Below are 7,032 nucleotides of genomic sequence, written 5' to 3' on the forward strand. Positions count from 1 at the left end.
CTGGGTGCAAGAGCTAAGGGGAAGTAAAGAGGAATTGACACCCATCCCTGTGCAATGGAGTATAGCTCCCAGGAGTGCAAGGGCTGTCAACCTACTATTCAGGTACCACAATTATTTAGGCAAGGGCTGGCTGGACTTAGACCTCTCACCGACCCAGTGCAATGGGCTGAACCCTTGGGGTGTATTGACTGAGGGTCTCAGTCATCGGCTACTTTCTTAGCCTAGATAGTCAAATTTCAGGGGGAGATGCTTGTTCCAAGGCTGCGAGTGCTTGGGCTTAAAGCGGCCTTGTCACGTTTTTGCTGGGCTCTGAGCTTACAGACCAACCCTCCATGAACACTAATCCACAACATAGGGCTGTACCAAACAGGCCTATTCCCGCTCTTTAGGAAGAAAGAAAGAAAGAAAGAAAGAAAGAAAGAAAGAAAGAAAGAAAGAAAGAAAGAAAGAAAGGGCAGAAGAAATTTAAGAAGTAAAATCGCCAGGGGTAACAGGGTCCATCCGTGCTCCATCAAGGCTTGAAATCTGGATTTGCAATTGCTGCTGTACCTGGTCCAGCTTCCCATTCCACTTCCCTTTTAAATAAGCAGAAAGATTATGGCTTTGAGTAAATGTATCATTCACAAATCTCAGAGGTGTAATACCTGGAAGTGGGGTTGCTGACACTCAGCTTATTTGAACCACATCCGTGAGTTGCTTCACATGGGCTTGGAGCAAATCAACTCTCTGATTGACCAACAGGATGCCTGCAACGCATCCACTTTCTGTGGGAGGGTCAAAGCCTTAGAGGTCTTTTCTGAAATTTGAATAACAACAGTAGCTGTTGTAACTTGATTAACCATGTCTGTGTCTAGTGATCCATTCCAGCCTTGTGCTAAAAAGCACGTAACATTCTTACAATCTAAGATATCAGAATTATTTTGAAAGTTGGACAACATAAAGAAAAATGGAGGGTCTACACACACCAACACCGGTTGTGCAGATGTATTCTTAAACACCTTATTAATTTTAATGTTATTCAAATGGCTAAAGATATTAGATCATGTAGCCGAAACATTCTGTACTTCATGAAACATATCATTTAACAAAACAAAGGCAGATATACCCTTTTTTAACATTCTAAACAGTGGCTGCAACACATAATTTAATTGTGTTGAAGCAGGATAAACTCAAGAAAATACATATATGATTTAATTTAGGACTTACATCCCTTTGAAAACATTAAACAGAGGTTTAAATCCTCCTATGTTAAGCTTAAGATGAGGTTTTAGCCAAATAATATCTCTTAACAACTTTTAAAATCACTAAGAGCAAATCAAGATTAAAAGTAAACCATTTTCTTTTTGCATGTACACTCACAAGCCAGAAGATGGCGTTAGATCCCCACCAGCCAGAAGATGTGGCGTTAGATTCCCACCACAAATGGTTGTGAGCTACCATGTGGTTGCTGGGAGTTCAGCCTTTATATTTTTTAAAAATCTAGCCTTTAATGGTTGAGCCATTTTTCTAGCCCCAACCTGTCTCAAATATTGAAAGACACTGTCTTTGAATCCTTTTTTGGAGTAACAAGTACTCTAAAATATTTTCAAAGCTCATTATATTGAAGCAATAGCTTGCAGAAAAAAACTTCTTTAAAGAAATCTACTAATAAAGTATCACACAATGAATAATACACACCAAAAGATTTAACCTCTTAATTTTTTGTATCAAAGCAACAACAATATTTGTACATATAAAATGTAAAACAATTAACCATTTTCTGAAGCAATTATTTCTAACAAATATCGCTTCATGGGCTCTTAAACATTATGAATAAATTTACTAACTGTAAACCTTTCACCTTTATCAGAAATGTAAAGGGAAGGTATAAAACATCTTTTATATAAGCATTTATTGAAATGGCAGCTGGAGAAGGCAAGTTAGGCTGTATAAATCTTAAATTTGAACTTTATTTTGGATTAATTTAATAACCAATTCTTTTTTGTCCAAAGAATATATCGAATAAAAGCCAATCTTATTCTCTAATAATTGTTACACACATTAAAGGAATCCAAAGCATCTCATTTTTAACAACTCCAAATACAAAGGAATTAAAACAACTTGAACCATACTCTATCAGCAGGCACAGCTATACTCATGGAGGGAAGCAGGCATAATTTTAATTTCTGCAGCACAATCATAACCTTTAGCCCACAGACTGTTGTAAAATCTTTGGGTCTTAGTTTACCCCTCCTCTCACAAGAAGCAATGAAGACAAGAGACAAATTCCGGTAAGCACATTTCTAGGGCCAGGTCTAAAGACTCAGAACAAAAGGGAATGCTTAGCACCTGGGCTTCTGCAGCTAAGTCTGCATTTTCTTAATTCAAATGTAAATGCACTTAACCTCCCTCTGCCTGCTCTGAGGCTTGGCTACGCCGAATTGTGTGGTTTTGATTTTTAAACTTAAAACCTTAAATTTAAACTGTAAACCTTAAAAGACACGTGTTGTATCTTTTCTCTATAAACATAGGCAAATCAAAAATTTTCAAACTCTCGGCTGAGCTACCAACTGTAGCCAATGGAATATTGGCAGTTTAACTATGTTTTAAAGCCTCTTTTGTAAGTAACATTCAAATAGCTGTAAGCAAAAGGTAGTACTTCAGCATTTGAATGCACTGGCAAGAGAACAGTTCAGGATCTGACTATGGCCCACAGCGGTATACTTATCGCCAAATGGAACTTCAGTATCAGGAGAATCAGAACCGTAATCTTGTAATCCAGCTTCATTCTTCACAATCTGTACCAGCCTCGTAGGGACCCAAATTGAATTGTTTTCACCTGTGGAATAAGCACAAACAGTCCCCCTCCCTGGGCCACAGCAGGCCCTTAGCCAACCTTGTAGCCTCCTGTTCTCACGAGGAACAATGGCTGCACGACATTCAGCTGTGGCATTTTCAAAAATCATCTGTTCTATCACTGGCATTGCTTGCTCTGAGCTCGCGGGGCACTCCCCGTGTGCCCGCTGCGCTTTCCAGGGCAGACTATCTCTTTCCTCTGTCTGCCTGTATGTCTGCTCTGCCTGCCACAGGTAGCAGAGCGCAGACGCTTCCCCAAAGATTCTGTCATAAAGGAGGATCTTTTTTTCCTCCGACCTCTCTCCACCCGCCGATGGAGGTTTCTCAAGCTTAATGGATTCTGCAGAAGTCCTTGTTCCCTTTGAACACCCTATTCTATGACCAGGCCTTTTTGCCTGTTGCCGGCTAACACACCCTGGTTCTGGTATGCTAGAGTGGCCCCTTTTCTCACAACACACATAAGCTAAAAACAAATGTAATGCAAGCAAGAGGCTAGCTAGTGGAGCGGCAGTGGTGAGTTTAAATCCGCTTGCCACAAACGCCACCCCAGGCATATCTTCCAAAGGCGTACCTCGAAAACCTGCAGTCTTTTAACCCTCCCCAAGTCTCGGGGGCCTTCCGCCGCGCCTTGAAATTCCCGGGTTCACGGCGCCAGATGTAACTCGCGCACCTCCCGTGTCGTGTCCCCCCTCACCCGTGGGAGAGAAACACGAGAGACGCAATTCGGGTAGTTACTGCAACACGAGGACTTTACTTTTTGTCATGGTAAAGCAGAAAGAAGCGGAAGGGCTGAGACGCGGAAGGGGCCTGGCTTAAATACAGCCTAGAGTGACGTATTCACTTCTGATTGGCTGTTCGCTCACCACCCAATATTATGCCTCGGAATTGGCCAGTGACTTTGGCGTGCCTTTTGCCTTTTGCAACTGCACAGTAATTGTTTACTTCTGGAGAAGACACGAGGCCAGCGCCATCTTGGGATGGCAGATTATACCACCGCTGACAGCGGCTTCCTACAGGTGGTATTTTAAATAATTCTATCTGTGGAATTTTAACTGTAGCCAATAATATCCTTGGTATTTTTTTTATAATCCAAATATTTTGGAAATAATTTATGTATTGTGGGTAGCTCTATAATATTTTCTGGGGCACTGCACAGAGCAATATGTAGCTCATAATTTTTATCATATACTTGCAATATTAGTCTAGTTATAGGGGTTCTGACTTTGCCTCCAAGTCCCTCTACTTCTACGTAGCCTTTAATTTTACCTGTATTCAGAATCTGTCCTTCATCTCGGGTATATACACTAATTTCACTACCTGTGTCCAATGGCCATTTAACCACTTTGGTGGTGCCGACGGGTTGTATGATGGGTAGTGCTCTCCTGGGTTTTAGATGTTGTGTCCCTGAGATTGAAAGGGACATCCTTGTCCTTGTCCTCTCAGGTTGTTCCTGGGTGTCAGACTATTCATAGGCTTGCTCTACATTCGGCGGCCTCTGGTTGTTGAATTATGAGTAAGGGGGGTCCTCGGCCATTGGGCTCCCTTTGCCCTAAAAGAGGCCTGCAAGGAGTTTGTCCAAAACAAGCATCTGTTGGGATTCCATGGCTTGCTTGGTTCTGGTCTAATTGGGAGGTTGGTATTTGGTCTTCCAAATGGTCTTATAGTTTTGAACCGTCTCCTCATTCTGTTAATTTTTTTTTTACCCTTAATAGGTAGGGATACTACATTCTCTGGTCTAACTGTCCGCATTATTTTAAGAAGTCTATGGCATCTGCCACAGTTTGACATCCTTGCAATGGTCCAGCTAGAGTTATTCTGAGGTGTTGTGGAACTCCTTTCAACAGAATCTTCCTAAACTGAGCCAGCATTGGTGCTGCCTGTGGGGTGGGTACCTGGTTGTAAATGAAGGAGAGTACTCCTAATTTTCTTGCTAACTGAATTGCTTCCTGTAGATCATTCCATTTTGTTGAGGACTCAAACTGAGTTAGAGCTAAGGAGGGGAACGCATTTCCAATCCTTCAGTTATCCAATCCAGCAGTGGGTGTGTGTCCCCTCTGGAGTTATCTTGCACGGGCTCTAGAGCATTGAACACAGTGGGATTTTCCACCACGTTTCTAGTTTTGCACATTTCTTGGTCAGATAACATTATTGTACCTGCTCCCTTCTCCCACAGTTTTACTATATAGGATGCATCCTTCATGCCATTTTGGGCATAATCTTTTCTAAGTTCATTAAGTCCCTGTGGGGAATATGCTCTAGTTTCCATTATTAGCTCCGTGGGGCCAGCCTGTCCAGACCCCCTTACTGGCGTCTGAAGCCGGGAGGCAGTCACTGGCAGTGACGGGACCAATCCTGACTCTAGGGCATTTTTGGAAAGATTGGAATCTTTCCACCTTTTTGTGATATTCATGGTATACTAGGTACTTCTCTTTGTGATGCTTTTTCTATTATAGGTTCCACCTGCTGTGGAGCTGTTAATGGGATGTCAATTTTAACTTCCTTGCACTTAGTCTTATTTTTAACTATGTGGTTAGTGTCCTGCCAAGCTGTTTCCACCGAGTCAGAGATCTTCCATCCTCTAATTTTATCTTTTGCATACGCTTGATGCACCTGTTTATTCTGCTCATGGTGTCAATTTATAGGCTACGTGGCACAGTGCCTTTATTGTTTTCTTTTCTTTTTCTTTTTTTTTTTTAATTTAACAGACTTAATTCATTTATTTTTCTTGTATAAAAACCCTTATGTGGTAGCCACAGCTGGAGCCTGGGTCCTCTGAACAGAGACTCTGGTGTGGGTCTTCACAAGATGATTAGTGAATTCCTGATAAGGAGACTTGGTGAACACAGTCTCTTTCCAGAGGTCGGGGGTCAGGTAGCTGTAAGTCTTGGAGATGGCATCAAAGGTGGCCTTGGCAAAGTTGCCCAGGGTGGCAGCATAGCCCCTGGCTAAAGTGTAGCAGTCGTCTAACTGGCCATCATCAGTAGCTTCCAGGGCACAGGAGCAGAGACAATGCCAGTGCCTCTGGGGGCGGGGATGAGATGCACCAGCACAGAGCCACAGCGGCCTGTCACCTTGCATGGAACAGTGTGGGGCTTGCCAATCTTGTTCCCCCAGTAGCATCTTCGCACAGGGACAATGGAGAGCTTGGCCAAGATGATGGCCCCTCGGATGGCAGTGGCAACTTCCTTAGAGCACTTAACACCAAGATCAACGTGACCATTGTAGTCCCCAACAGCGACAAAAGCCTTGAACCTGGTCCGCTGGCCAGCCCGAGTCTGCTTCTGCACTGGCATGATCTTCAGAACCTCATCCTTTAGGGATGCACCCAGGAAAAGTCAGTGATCTCAGACTCCTTAATGGGCAGGGAGAACCGGTAGATCTCCTCCAAGGACTTGATCTTCATGTCCTTAACCAGGCGGCCCAGCTTGGTGACGGGGATCCACTCCTTGTCTTCAGCTTTTCCTCCACGAGCTCCGCGGCCTTGACCACGGCCAGGGCCTCAGCCTCGACCACGACCGCGGCCCTTAAGACCGCTGCCGAATCCTCCGCGGAAGCCACCGTGGCCTCCTAATCCTGGGCCCCCGGGGCCCTCGGGTCTTCCCGCTTCAAAGGTGTCATCCGCCATTTGGTGTTTTCCCGAAGAAGAAGAGCTATTGTTTTCTTTTTAAGATACCAGGTGATATTATTTCTTGGTGGGGGTTTTCAATAATTCATTAAATAATTTATCTGCCTGCCTCACTAGTCTTTTCTGTAACCACTCTCTCATTGGCCAATAACCTGCTCTTCCTCTAGCCTTGGCCAGAGTTGGTGTCGAGGCGTCTTCGACTAGAAAACCATTGCCTTCTAAGAAACGGTTCTCTGGAATTGGACTAGGAGTTTTGTCCTGATTCAACCGCCCAGAAAATGGCCCGCCATTTAAAGCGAGGTTGTTGGATGGAGCACCAGCCTCAGGATCAGTAAATAGCCTGAAATTTTAAAGTGTGGCCACTAGATGGAGCTGCCGACTACGCCAACTGTGGCGAAACGCGACCATGTACAGGGGCGAGGAAAGAGTCTCCAACCTGGAGGAAAGGTGTCATTAGCTTATTTACTTATGAATAACAATAGACAAATAGCGAAATGGGATCGCATTCGTTCACACACACACACACACACACACACACACACACACACACACACACACAAACACACACACAT

At 43.8% G+C, this 7,032-nt stretch overlaps 1 pseudogene; it reads right to left on the bottom strand.

The window, feature by feature from the left end:
- Nucleotides 1-5,554: 5,554 nt before the first annotated feature.
- On the bottom strand, nucleotides 5,555-6,475 carry LOC117719813 (small ribosomal subunit protein uS5 pseudogene; annotated as a pseudogene).
- Nucleotides 6,476-7,032: the final 557 nt, after the last annotated feature.

Source organism: Arvicanthis niloticus, chromosome 14 (assembly GCF_011762505.2).
Source record: "Arvicanthis niloticus isolate mArvNil1 chromosome 14, mArvNil1.pat.X, whole genome shotgun sequence".
Taxonomy (NCBI): Eukaryota; Metazoa; Chordata; class Mammalia; order Rodentia; family Muridae; genus Arvicanthis; species Arvicanthis niloticus.